At 38.5% G+C, this 13,594-nt stretch overlaps 1 pseudogene; it reads right to left on the minus strand.

The window, feature by feature from the left end:
* Positions 1-4,642: 4,642 nt before the first annotated feature.
* On the minus strand, positions 4,643-12,015 carry LOC135969867 (beta-defensin 109-like; annotated as a pseudogene).
* Between the last annotated feature and the right edge of the window lie 1,579 nt (positions 12,016-13,594).

A 13,594-nucleotide genomic window follows, 5' to 3' on the forward strand; every position in this document is an offset into this window, starting at 1 on the left:
GTATGCATATGGCACATGTATGCATATGTAACAAACCTGCACTTTGTGCATATATTCCCTAGAATATAAACTATAATAAAATAAAATAATAAAATAAAAAAGGGACGATGAAAATAAATGAAACGTAACACACAGTGTGTGAGATAATGTTTTAATACATATCTAAAAATGCCTTAAAATTCAATAGAAATAAAATAAAATCTTCTAAAACTTGACAAAAGGAAACAACAAAAATTACAGACTGGAAAAGCCTGGCTGACTGGAGTGATGTCCTGTCTCAAGAAAGAACAAACAAACACACAAACAAACAAAGAATTCTGAAAGCAGAGAATCAAACAGATATTTGTACACCGTTCTTTCTTCTTCCTACTGGCACTCTTCATAGTAGGAAAAGGCAAAAACAACCCAAATGTGTCACGAATTGCTTCATCAGTTTTTTAGGATCTGAAATACTGCCTCAATTTTCAGTTACTCATTGTGGGGTGGACCTGTAGTTACCACATTTGGTCCAAAATTTTATGCTGATGAAGGTAGACCTGTCCTGCATTTTCAGAGGGACAGAATTCTGGTGTTTCTCCAGGTTCCTTGGCTTACCAGGAATGAAGATCCGGGAAGAATGTATGTGTTTATGTATGTATGTATGTACATAATTATTTCCTGTTTTTAAATTGAAAAAATATGGGATACATGTGCAGAACGTACAGGTTTGTTATATAGGTATCCTTTGCCATGGTGGTTTGTTACACCTATTGACTCATCCTCTAAGTTCTCTTCCCTCACCCCCAGTCCCCAGCGGGCCGTGTTGTGTGTTGCTCCCCTCACTGTGTCCTTGTTTTCTCAATGTTCAACTTTCACTTATTAGTGAAAACATGCGGTGTTTGATTTTTTTGTTACTGTGTTAGTTTGCTCAGTATGATGGCTTCATCCATGTGTCTGCAAAAGACATGATCTCATTCCTTTTTATGACTGCATAGTATTTTATGGTGTAAATGTACCACATTTTCTTTATCCAGTCTAGCACTGAAGGGCATTTGGGTTGGTTTCATGTCTTTGCTATTGTATATAGTGCTGCAAAAACTTACATGTGCATGTGTCTTTATAGTGGAATGATTTATATTCCTTTGGGTATATAGCCAGTAATGGGATTACTGGGTCAAATGGTGTTTCTGGTTCTAGATCCTTGAGGAATCACCATACTGTCTTCCACAATGGTTGAACTAATTTACAGTTTCCCCAACAGAGTAAAAGCGTTCCTCTTTCTTCTCAGCTTCACCAGCATCTATTGTTTCTTAACTTTTTAGTAATCACCATTCTGATGGGTGTGAGATGGTATCTCATTGTAGTTTTGATTTTCACTTCTCTGATGATCAGTATTGTTGAGCTTTAAAAAAATATATTTGTTGGTTAGATAAATGTCTTCTTTTGATAAGTTTCTGTTCATATCCTTTGCTCACTTTGGATGGGGTTTGTTTTTTTGCTTGTAAATATGTTTAAGTTCCTTGTCAATTTTTGTTATTAGACCTTTGTCAGATGGGTAGGTTGCAATAATTTTCTCCCATCCTGTAGGTTGATTGCTCATGCTGATGATAGTTTCTTTGCTGTGCAGAAGGTCTTTAGTTCAATTAGATCCGAGTTGTCAATTTTGGCTTTTGTTGCAATTGCTTTTGACATTTTTGTCATGAAGTCTTTGTCCTTGCCTGTGTCCTGAATGGTATTGCCTAGGTTTTCTTCTAGGGTTTTTATGGTTTTGGATTTTACATTTAAGTCTTTAATCCATCTTGAGTTAATTATTGTATAAGGTGTAAGGAAGGGGTCAAGTTTTGGTTTTCTGTATATGGCAAGCCAGTTTTCCCAGCATCATTTACTGAATAGGAGATCCCTTCTCCCTTGCTTGTTTTTGTCAAGTTTGTCAAAGATCAGGTGGACATAGATGTGTGGTGTTATTTCTGAGGTCTTTGTTCTACTCCATTGGTCTATATGTCTGTTTTGGCAGCAGTAGCCTGCTGTTTTGGTACCGTAGCCTTCTAGTACAGTTTGAAGTTAGCATAATGCCTCCAGCTTTGTTATTTTTGTTTATCATTGTCTTGGCTATATAGGGTATTCTTTGATTCCAAATGACATTTAAAATAGTTCTTTCTAATTCTGTGAAAAATGTCAACGGTATTTTGATGGGTATAGCATTGAATCTATAATGTTTGGGCAGTATGGCCATTTTCACAATATTGATTCTTCCTATTCATGAGGATGGAATGTTTTCCAATTAAATCTGTGTCCTCTCTTATTACCTTGAGCAGTGGTTTGCAGTTCTCCTTGAAGAGGTCCTTCACATCCCTTGTACTCCTAGTTGTATTCCTAGGTATTTTACTCTCTTTGTAGCAATTGTGAATGGGAGTTCATTCTTGATTTGGCTCTCTGCTTGAGTATTGTTGGTGTAATGGAATGCTTGTGATTTTTGCACAATGATTTTGTATCTTGAGACCTTGGTGAAGTTGCTTATCAGTTCAAGAAGTTTTTCAGTTGAGATGATGGGGTTTTCTAAATATGAAGTCATGTAATCTGCAAACAGAGGCAAGTTGACTTTCTCTCTTCCTATTTGAATACCCTTTATTTCTTTCTATTGCCTGATTGCCCTGGCGAGAACTTCCAATACTATGTTGAATAGAAGTGGTTACAGAGGGCTTCCTTGTCTTGTACCAGTTTTCAAATGGAATGCTTCCAGCTTTTGCCTATTCTTTATGATATTGGCTGTATGAAATAGCTCTGATTATTTTAAGGTATGTTCCATCAATACCTAGTTTATTGAGAGTTTTTAACAGGAAGGGATGTTGAATTTTATCAGAGGCATTTTTGCATGTATCAAAATAATTGTCTGGTGTTTGCCTTTGGTTCTGTTTATGTGATCAATAACATTTAATGATTTGTGTATGTTGAATCAGCCTTTCATCCCAAAGATACAGCCCACTTGATCATGGTGGATAAGCTTTTTGATGTGCTGCTGGATTCGGTTTGCCAGTATTTTATTGAGAATTTTTGCATCGATGTTCATCAGGGATAATGGCCTGAATCGAGCAGGGGTGTGTGTGTGTGTGTGTGTGTGTGTGTGTGTGTTTACCTCGGTTTGCCAGTAGGTTGATGTGTGTGTGTGACGTGTGTGTGTGTGTGTGAATGTGTGATAGAGAGCCAAATTAGGGCAGAGGAGGCTCCCCGGCCTGCCATGACATTGAATGTTCTGAATTCAAGATGCTCCAATGGACTGTGTCAGTTGGCCTTCAGCCAGGAGGTGGTGCTTGAAAAAGACTGGCAGCTGTGGTGGTAGTGGTGAGATTTGGACTTGCCTTATGTTACCCATGGGAGGTACTCTGGTGTCTCAGGGAACGGGTAGAGCCAAAGGGCTTCTAAAAGTTTCTTCTGTTATTTGTGTTAATCTACCAGGGTAGGTGGTTGAGCAAAACCAGGTGGGAACTAGGTCAGGTAAAGTGATGCTCTGGCTCTCTACATGTGGGACAAGCAGTGGCTCCAGTGGGAATTGGAAGGCAGTTCTTGGGCCACTGGGGTAATTTTCCAGAGAGAAGTGAAGCTGCCTCTGCCTCTGTACAAGGAGAGTCCATATGAAGAATGGGGAGTAGCAGCTTGGCAGTAAGCCCCATCCAGCTCCCACACCCTTGGCAAGGCAGGTCTCACACCCACAGTGTTCCACTGGGAGTAGCTAGCTAAGTTTCAAGAAGTCTGAACTCAGAGCTCAAAACTGACCCATACCATAATCCTCTCCTATTGAGACAGCAACTGCAGCTTTCAGGCCACATCCCTCCTGATCCACCTGCAGAGCAGGGGCATCCAGCTCCTGTGCTTGCTGCTGCATCACACGTCCCACTCACCTCTCAGTTCTGGCCTGGGGAGTTTGTCCCCTCACAAGATTATATCAAACATTTCAGTTGGAAGGTTCTCTCAACCTGTGACCACCATTTGAGTTAGCTGGCAGACTTCTGGGAGGTCCTCTCTGAGGTAGAATCGGAAATGGCTTCCCTCCATCCTGCCAGAAACTGGGAACGCGCTGGAGACTCAAAGCGCATCCCAATGCCACTCCTCATATACTCATCACCCTTCACTAAATCAACTCCAGCTCTGAGTAGGATTAAGGCCTTCCCCTATGGCCTAGATTGATAGGTTTCCCAATGGAAGTGTATATCTTACAGTCAGTTTATCCCCCTCTCACACCCTCGAAACCCAAAATTTTCTGCCTAGCTTATGGCGTAACCTGCATCCTGCTGCTTCTTTCAAATGGTCTGTGGCTTATTTCAATTTTCCTGTTAAGTTCCTGTGTTGCTTCTTGAAAGAAAGTTCAGTGTGAATCTCTACACACCACTTTGTCTTTCCAAGTGCAAGAGGCAGGCTAACAATGCCTTCAATCCACCATCTTGGAAAACAAAAATAACAGTTTTCTCATTTTTAAAGGTTTTGTTAAGATCTGTTAATGACTCACAAAGAAATAGTATTGGGTATATTTGAAATTAGTATTTATTCATTTATGTTGATAAGTGAAAATATAAGATGGTTATCAAGATGGAAGTACTTAATATGTATATTTCAATATTCTTAGATGCAAAGAACTTCACTTTTGATGTATTTTTATTTTACATCAGTTTCATTTCAACTTAGGTTTAAGGGGTTCTTGATAATCTGACATGATAAGTGGTGTTGGAATTGGCACTAAAATCCACCATGCTCTACAGCACTTCATCCTTCTTCAGCAGGCACCAATTTGATCTTCTACTACTTTGCAGACATCTCTTCTGCAAACACCAGACAAATTGAGACAATGACCTTCAGCAGCACCCAAACCACCTCTCACTGCAGGAAAGAAGATCCAGTGAGATCTACATGGTCCACAAATGGAATGTAAATCCATAAACACTCTTAAGTAAGAGAATAAATTTAGTATGAGCATTTTTACGTGGGAGCTTTTGAAATGGTTGCTGCTCATATGTCAGAGACACATGCAGATTAAGAAAGGTAGTAGTTCCAATCCTGGTTTGGCACAACAGTCACGGTATTTTTAGTGGGGGAAAAGAGCTGTGGGAGGGGATGGTACATCTTCATCTTTTCCTCTGCGTTTTCTCTCAGAAATGGCTGTTGCTTACCGCAGGGCAAAAATGCCAGTGTCTTCTGCCAGAGTGGGTTACTGAGGGCCATGGTGGTTCCACCTTGTGGCTGATACTGATAGTCCCTTTCTGCTTTTTTTCGTTCCTAGCCAAAAAAGATATTTCTGCAGTCTCAGGTATGCTGATTTCAGCAGTTGTTTTTTTCTATATGGCTATTTTTTTTTTCTTTCACTCTCTCTCTCTCTTTTTTTTTCTTTTTTCTTTTTTTTTTTTTTTTTTTTTTGGCTTCACTGTGTTGCCGTGGCTTCTTAAGTGGTCCCTTGAACCCTCCCAGTGCTATTTTGGTTTGTACTTAGCTATCTATATATTTTTTCTTGGGGGAAGTATAGAGTTAAAGGCTGGTGTATCCTGCTCTTGCTCCCCCAAGTGATTTCATTCCCCCAAGCTAATATTTCAGGCTTTCAATTTATCCGTGCTTTCATCTGTCCAAACGTAAGTGGAAATTACTTTTTCTCTCCACATTTAGATTTGCTCTACCTACTTTAATTGCTAATAGTGTCTTAGTCATAGGATAGATTAGTTAGAAAAAAGTATATTTTTGACATTATAAATGATCCTTTCAATTTGTGTCTAAAAGTGGAAAATATTAGAAAGCTTAACATTTATTATTGTGTCCAGACCAGTATTTCCTCCAGATGACCTTTATTACAACAAAGATAATTTAATGAAGATCTCTCTAATGGTAAAGCTGATGGCTTTGTGCTGTTATAATATCCTTAAAATAAAGTGACAGTCTAGTGGAAAGACCAACTAAAGCAAGGGTTAGGAAAAAATCAGTTATTACCTTCATTTTGGTCTCACTCTGCATTAATAGTTTTCATTGTGTCAAAGATTTATTATTCATTAAGCAAATGTTCATTTAATAGTAAATGGATCCTATTAAAGATGATTTTTAAAATGATAATCACATTACTTTTATTCACATCTGTCTACTGATGCCATTCACAGATGAGAATGGTATAACGTTATTTTATTTTTTTCATTTTGCCACATCTTTATTTACTTAGGTTTATGCTGTATCAAACAATGTATGTGTGGGAGTAATGGGTGATGCAGGAATGCATGAGAGGGAGGTTTAAGCTCTTTAACTTCGAACAATTAAAATTAGCAACATAATATTGAAATACATGCATAACACTCAAGTGGTACTTTCAAAATAGTGTATATTTCCTCTGTTTATTTGTAGCTTTTAAACCCAGCTAGAAGTATTCTATTTCTTTTAGGCACCATAAGTCTGAAAGTCTGTAGTGAAAGCTACAAGTAGTAAATGATGCTAATTCATGTGCTCCCACCTGTGGAAGAATTGAATGTCTTAGATAAAAAAAAGATGGTGCAATTGGTGTACCAAGTATCTTAGAATATAATTTGGTGGTGGTTTTTCTGTTTCTGTAGCAGAGTAACATATATAATATATCCAAGTCATCAAGTTATTTAAATATGCCTTTAAACAGGGAGAACTGAAAATAATACTGTGAATCCTGGTAAGCATTTAAAAATAATGAGGAGAATATTGCCTTTACAAAGTCAAAATTTGTCTGAATACAACCCATATAGCAATTTCATAGCAAAACATTCCTTCAATCCTATTAAAGTCAGAAGGAAAAGAAGAATGTCCACTGTCAATGCTGTATTAATATAGTTCTAAAAGTTTTGAACAATGAAACATATTGTAAGAAGAGAAGTCAGAGGAGACTTGAGCCCATTGTTTTTCCTCTCCTTCTATACCTCCCAAAATACCATTGGAATGTTGTAACATTTTGAAGAATCTGTAGTAGTGTCCCAAATCATAGAATACTATGAATGCATCTGAATCTGAGATATCCCCAAAAGATACAAAATAGGTGTGACTAGAATGAATGAAAGATTTAGGCTTTTGGCCATGACTGCAAGTTAGCTGCTCTCAAGTGACTGCTGCTATAGAACAAATATATAGTAGAGGATCTCTTTGAAACATTTCTATCCCTGAAAATGGTTAGGCAAGTTCTTAAAATATCTCCTCTTTCAAACACAAAAATAGTCTGTGAACTGGAGCTTGAGCAGTGGGCACTTTGTACTGGATAGCTGATGGAGGGGGGTGAGGGTTTCCCAGATCTTCTGGGAAGATCTGCTATGATCAGTAATGCTAATGATGGTACTACTGACTCTTGGGCCATCAGAAATTCCAGTTTGTTAATGCTGAAACTTCTATATTGAGTTAAAGCATTGAGTCAGCTTCCCAGAGGAAGTCTGGATAATAGCATTCTCATTTCAGACCATAAAATGATGTCAGGTTAAGGATGAACAATGAGTTCAGTATTAAAAATGATCAGGTAAGCAAGACACCGTGAATAAAAGTTAATGAAATGAATAGCATATGTAGACCCTTTAAAACTAAATATATTGAAATCATCAATGTGGAGAAATAATTAAGCAGGTGTGTATCAATTGTTTAAAGAAACAATCTACTATTACAAAGATGTAAAAACAATAGTAAAACAATATAGATGATAGAAAAAATGGGCAGGTCTGGCTGGGCATGGTGGCTCATGCCTGTAATCCTAGCACTGTGGGAGGCCAAGATGGGTGGATCACGAGGTCAGGAGTTCAAGACCAGAATGCCCAAGATGGTGAAACCTTGTCTCTACTAAAAAATATATATATAAAAATTAGCCGAGCATGGTGGCGGGTGCCTGTAGTCCCAGCTACTCAGGAGGCTGAGATAGAAGAATCTCTTGAACCCGGGAGGTGGAGGTTGCAGTGAGCCAAGATCACACCACTGCACTCCAGCCTGGGCAACAGAGCGAGAATCCGTCTCCAAAAAAAAAAAAAAAAAAAAGGCAGGTCTGAAACAAGAAAATAATTTAAAAATAATGCAGGTTATTAATGATATATTAGACACAGGTAAGAGGATAACTAGTGAAGAAAAAAATGTTTACATGATATACCCAGAATATCGCATGGAAACACAAGGTCTAACATTTATTTAATTCAAATATGGGGGGAGAGAAGTGTAAAAGGATTCACCATTTCAAGAGATTCTCAGAAAGAAATTAAGAAATGGTATAAACCCATTGATTCAAAGAATATATTTCTAACAGATGATATAAAAATCAACTCACTTTAGTTAAATTATAAAACATTAAAACCAAACACCAGACCATACAAACATTGAAAAAAGGATAATTTATAATGAAATAATATTTATCTGATTATTAAAGAAAGAAAGAAAGAAAGAAAGAAAGAAAGAAAGAAAGAAAGAAAGAAAAAAGCATTAGTGAGGGAGGGCGAGTGAGAGTGAGTGTGTTTGGGCCCCTACTGATGATGCTAAACTATCACAAGCCCACACTCAGCCTTTCAACATTTGCTGGAGATTCACTTGTTCACTCATTCACTAAAAATGAGTAAACTAGTATCAACAAATGTCGAGAGAAAATAACTGTTAATATAGAATTGGGTACTCAGTAATGCTGTCTTTCAAGATCAAAAATAACAATATGAAATTGACAGATAAAAATTAAAATTGTTCACTACCAAAAGATCTGCAGCAAATAAAATTTCAAAGGCTACATATCAGAAAGAAAGAACTTAACCCAAAAGCTGATATTAGAGTCGACTTGGAATTCCATAAATATCACTAAACTGATGATAATAGTAACACTTTCTGACATGTGGGGATTCTGAAAAGAAGTGAACTTTTACTTTTGTTTAGAATTTAGACAGTTGTAGAAAAATGCTCTTGCCCTGACAAAGAGAATAAGCTGGATAATCTATAGATCATAGATTTCATTTTGAAACACAGAACTGAGGTCTCAAAAAAAGCTAATTATTTTAAATTCAGAGTGATGAAGCCCTGCTGAAAAAAGAACGGATCCACAGATGCTTTGTGCCTAGCTGAGTTGCAGCAGCAGAAGCAGGAGGAAGCTGCCCTTGATGGAGATAACAAGGAAACAAGTGAATCTCCAGCAAATGTTGAAAGGCTGAGTGTGGGCTTGTGATAGATTAGCATCATCAGTAGGGGCCCAAACACACTCACTCTCACTCACTTTCCCTCACTAATGCTTCTTTCTTTCTTTCTTTCTTTCTTTCTTTCTTTCTTTCTTTCTTTCTTTCTTTCTTTCTTTCTTTCTCCTTCTCCTTCCTTCCTTCCTTCCTTCCTTCCTTCCTTCCTTCCTTCCTTCCTCCCTCCCTCCTTCCCTCCCTCCCTCTCTTCCTTTCTCTGTCTCTCTGTCTCTCTGTCTCTCTCTCTCTCTCTCTCTCTTTCTTTCTTTGGAGTCTCACTCTGTCGCCCAGGCTGGATTGCAATGGCGCGATCTTGTCTCACTGCAACCTCCGCCTCCAGGGTTCAAGCGATTCTCCTGACTCAGCCTCCCAAGTAGCTGGGACTACGGGCGCATGCCACCGTGCCCGGCTCGTTTTTTGTATTTAGTAGAGACGGAGTTTCACCGTGTTAGCCACTGACCTCGTGATCTGCCCACCTCGGCCTCCCAAAGTGCTGGGATTACAAGCGTGAGCCACAGCACCCGACCCCACTAATGGTTTTTTCATGACCTATCTTGTGTGCTCCTAGGTAAGATCGGATGGAGAGCAGAACTACCTGAGACCCTTTTGAGGGACAGGCATGTAGGAACTGCTGCAGTTTGAGGTGAGAGCAAGGTAAAGGTCTTACTGTGAGAATCGGGTAAAATCCTCTGTTACTGGGGAGTGGGTGGGGGAGCTGAGACAATGCCCCATTCACTCTCTTTTCTCACAGGTGCATAAGCAGAGGGGCCTGATGTCTGAAGACAGGGCAGGGCAGGTAGATGAGAGAAACAGATTCTCTGGTCTTTCACTGAGTGTGAGGCAGCTACTGTCCAAGGCTGGGCAAGGGATGGGAGCCCTGAGAGATTCTTGAGGTGCAGAGATAGAGGCTTGCTGAGGATGAAAGTGTACAGGAGAGCTAAGAGAGGCTCCAGTGCTGACCATGGCATTCTGCAAGAAGAGAAAATCTGTATGTAGTGGTTTATGAGGGAAAATCATGAGTTCAATTTTGGATATCTATGACTTTTGAAATTCAGTGTCCAAGTAGATATACCAGTTATGCAGTTGGATAATTTATTATAAGCCTGCAGTTCAAAAGGAGGTCCAAAAGGAGAATTTAAGAGGATGAGACTTGCTGAGCCCCTCCAGAGTGTGTGGTGAGGGAGAAGAGAAGAGGATCAGGAACTGAGCTCTGGAGCTCTCCAATAGGAAGTGTGACGGGAAAAGATGAGGAAGAAACAAAGGAAGCCGAAGTGGTAGCTCCAGTGAGATAGGCTGAGAATCAAGTGAATGTGCTGTCCTGGAAGCCAAGTGAAGAAAGTATACTATGAAGAAGGAAGTGATTGTTTGTGTCAAATGCTGCTAATAGGCCAATTAAAGTTGTAGTAAAAAATGATCATTGGATCTAGCAATATGGAGATTATTGGTAACTTTGACAAAAGTGGTGTCAATAACATGATCGAAAAAAGGGGAGAGAGCCCAACTGTGATATATTTAAGAGACAATGAGAGGAGAGGAATTGAAGACAGAGAGTATGGACAACTCTTTTAAGATGTTTTGCTGAAAACTAGAGCAAAAAATAGACTGACAGCTGGCATCAGAAGAAAAGCAAGGACATGCTTAACAGCATATTTGTATGCTGATGGTAATAATTTACTAGCATAAAAATTGATGACACAGTCACAATTGATGACACATGATGTAGTGAACTGCAACAGGAAAATCCCCCAGTACACAGCAAAGAGGGAATATAATACACAAATATATTTTTTAAAAAATTATTTGAATCTCTGAAACATGTTTTGACATTAACCTTTCATTCCTGCAATAGTTATTTTAAGCATGTTCTCATTTGTCCAGTGTTGCCAGGTTATTATAAAGTATATTAGACTTTATGAAAAGCGTTTTTTAAAATGTTAGTTTTTTTCTCATTTGTTTCATTAATTTATATTTTGTATTTATAACTTTCCTTTTATCTTCTTTAGGTTTATTATGCGGTTTTTTTCCAAAAGCCCTCAAAATGCATGCTTAGACCATTAAATTTTAGCCGGTTTAGTATTGAAAGTGATGTTACCCATTTCTGTGTGGTTACCTGTAATATACCACGAGCGGCACTTCTTGGTGTCTTTACTTATTATTAATTCACTTGTCTGAAGTTCCTTTAACTCTCCTTTCTAGTCCTAAGTTTCACTTTGCAAATCATTTGTTATTCATAGCCACGTAAAATAGAATTTATTTTGAAAAGTCTCTCATATAATTTTCACTTATTCTAGGATTATAATTTTTCTGTTTGTCTCTTTGAATAAAACTTTCAGATTTGTCAACACTCATTTAGCAGTAGCTCCTATTGATAGAATTCCAAACATCTCTTTTGACCTAGTGAGCAAATATAATAATAAATGCTGCTGAAATTCAATCCTGTCAGATCTAACTGCCTGCATATAAATTTCCAGGTCCCACAAAGGCATCTCATTGAGGTCACGTTCTGTTGTATCCTTACTTTGTATCTTGAGATGCCTTGGTGGGGCATGGAAATTGATATGTAGGCAGTTTGATCTGACAGGATTGAATTTCAGCAGCATCCATTATTATATCCACTCACTAGATCAAAAAACATGGATGGAATCTTATCAACAGGAGCTACTGCTAAATGAGTCTCTTTTCTATTTTTCCCTATTATAATCTTAGTGAATCTGTAAATATTAGGTTCTTGAACCCACAGAACTGATTCTAGGATCTTGCTTGGCCAGGGATATAGCCTTCTAATCTGCAGAACCTTATAGTAATCAGCTACCAACTTACCTGGGGATAAAAGAATTGAAAAAAGAAGGAGAATAAGAAGAAGCAAATGGAGTCTCATGGCTGAAGGGCCAGCATCAATGTGGGTTGAGCCTGGAGTCTCTGGACATGGTAGGTCTGAGCCTTTTTATGATGCTGTCTGAGTCTGTGATTTGTTCTTGGTTGGTAGAGCCTAACGAAAAGAGAATAACTAAATCTTCCACAAGAAACTTCCGGGGACACACAAGTACCTAAATGTGGTGATATCTCAATGGATGAGAAAGCAGGTGAATGCTATTATTTCCAAAAGACTCAGGATGTCTTATTGTCACCTGCTTTCTTTATTATTTTCAACATGCACATGCAATAATCATTGCTCTTACTTTAAGTATAAAGTATTGTTTGCCAGGCAATATAGTAGGAACTGAAGTAAAATTGTTATACAAAAACAGTATGTAATTAATGGATATAGTTTGGCAAATTTGCACATATATATTACTCTTGTTACCACAATGAATATCCAGGTAATAATATACCCATCACCTCCAAATGTTTCCTACATCCCTTTATTGTTGTTGTTGTTGTTGTTGTCAGAATCCCTAAGATCGACCTTCTTAACAAATTGTTAAATACAAAATACCTCAGTAATAACTATAGGTACTATGTTTTAGAGCCTATCTCTGTAATTGACCCATTTTGCATAGCTTTAACCCTTGAACAATAACTCCCCGTACTGCTCTTTCCCACTCAGTAAAATACCAAACTCTTTTTTTTTTTTTTTTTTTTTTGAGACCGAGTCTTGCTCTGTCACCCAGGCTGGAGTGCAGTGGCCGGATCTCAACTCACTGCAAGCTCCGCCTCCCGGGTTCACGCCATTCTCCTGCCTCAGCCTCCTGAGTAGCTGGGACTACAGGCGCCCGCCACCTCGCCCGGCTAGTTTTTTGTATTTTTTAGTAGAGACGGGGTTTCACCATGTTAGCCAGGATAGTCTCGATCTCCTGACCTCGTGATCCACCCGTCTCGGCCTCCCAAAGTGCTGGGATTACAGGCTTGAGCCACCGCGCCCGGCCCCAAACTCTTTTAAAGCACATTCTATATAATCCGCTTTATGAAGCTTTTTCTAACATTCTTTTGTCTGCTCCCCCTCAGTAAAGAGAAATACTAACATAACAATTACCTATTTTGGATTTTTGTGTCTCTTACATATATTCCTGCATGAACCATTTACCACTTTATCTCCCATTATCTTAATATGAAGTAAAATAAAACTTGAAATGATTTTAAAAATGAAATCACAGAAGGGCTTTGTAAAAGTATGATGTACCATTGCTCATTTGTAAGAATTCAAGTGACATTAGGGGTTTTAAAACATCTTTTGTTTTGATTGGTTCTTTGCTTGTAAACCTTGTGTCTTGCATATTGTGGGCACAGTGTCCTTCCCAGCTATTTGCTTGGGGAAGATCAGTTAGAGCTACAATGAACATCAAAGGCTATCTTGTCTAGTGACTTACCTTACAGATGAGGAAATGAGCTGAGGGAAAGGAAGAAACTTGCCCTAGATCACCCAGTGATCAAGTGAGGAAGGTGATAGGGACAGCACTAACGCTTGGTATTCTCAGCCTCATTCTATTTTCCACTCTTGTCCCTTCTCTGTTTCCTCC

The sequence above is a fragment of the Macaca fascicularis genome, chromosome 3 (assembly GCF_037993035.2).
Source record: "Macaca fascicularis isolate 582-1 chromosome 3, T2T-MFA8v1.1".
Taxonomy (NCBI): domain Eukaryota; kingdom Metazoa; phylum Chordata; class Mammalia; order Primates; family Cercopithecidae; genus Macaca; species Macaca fascicularis.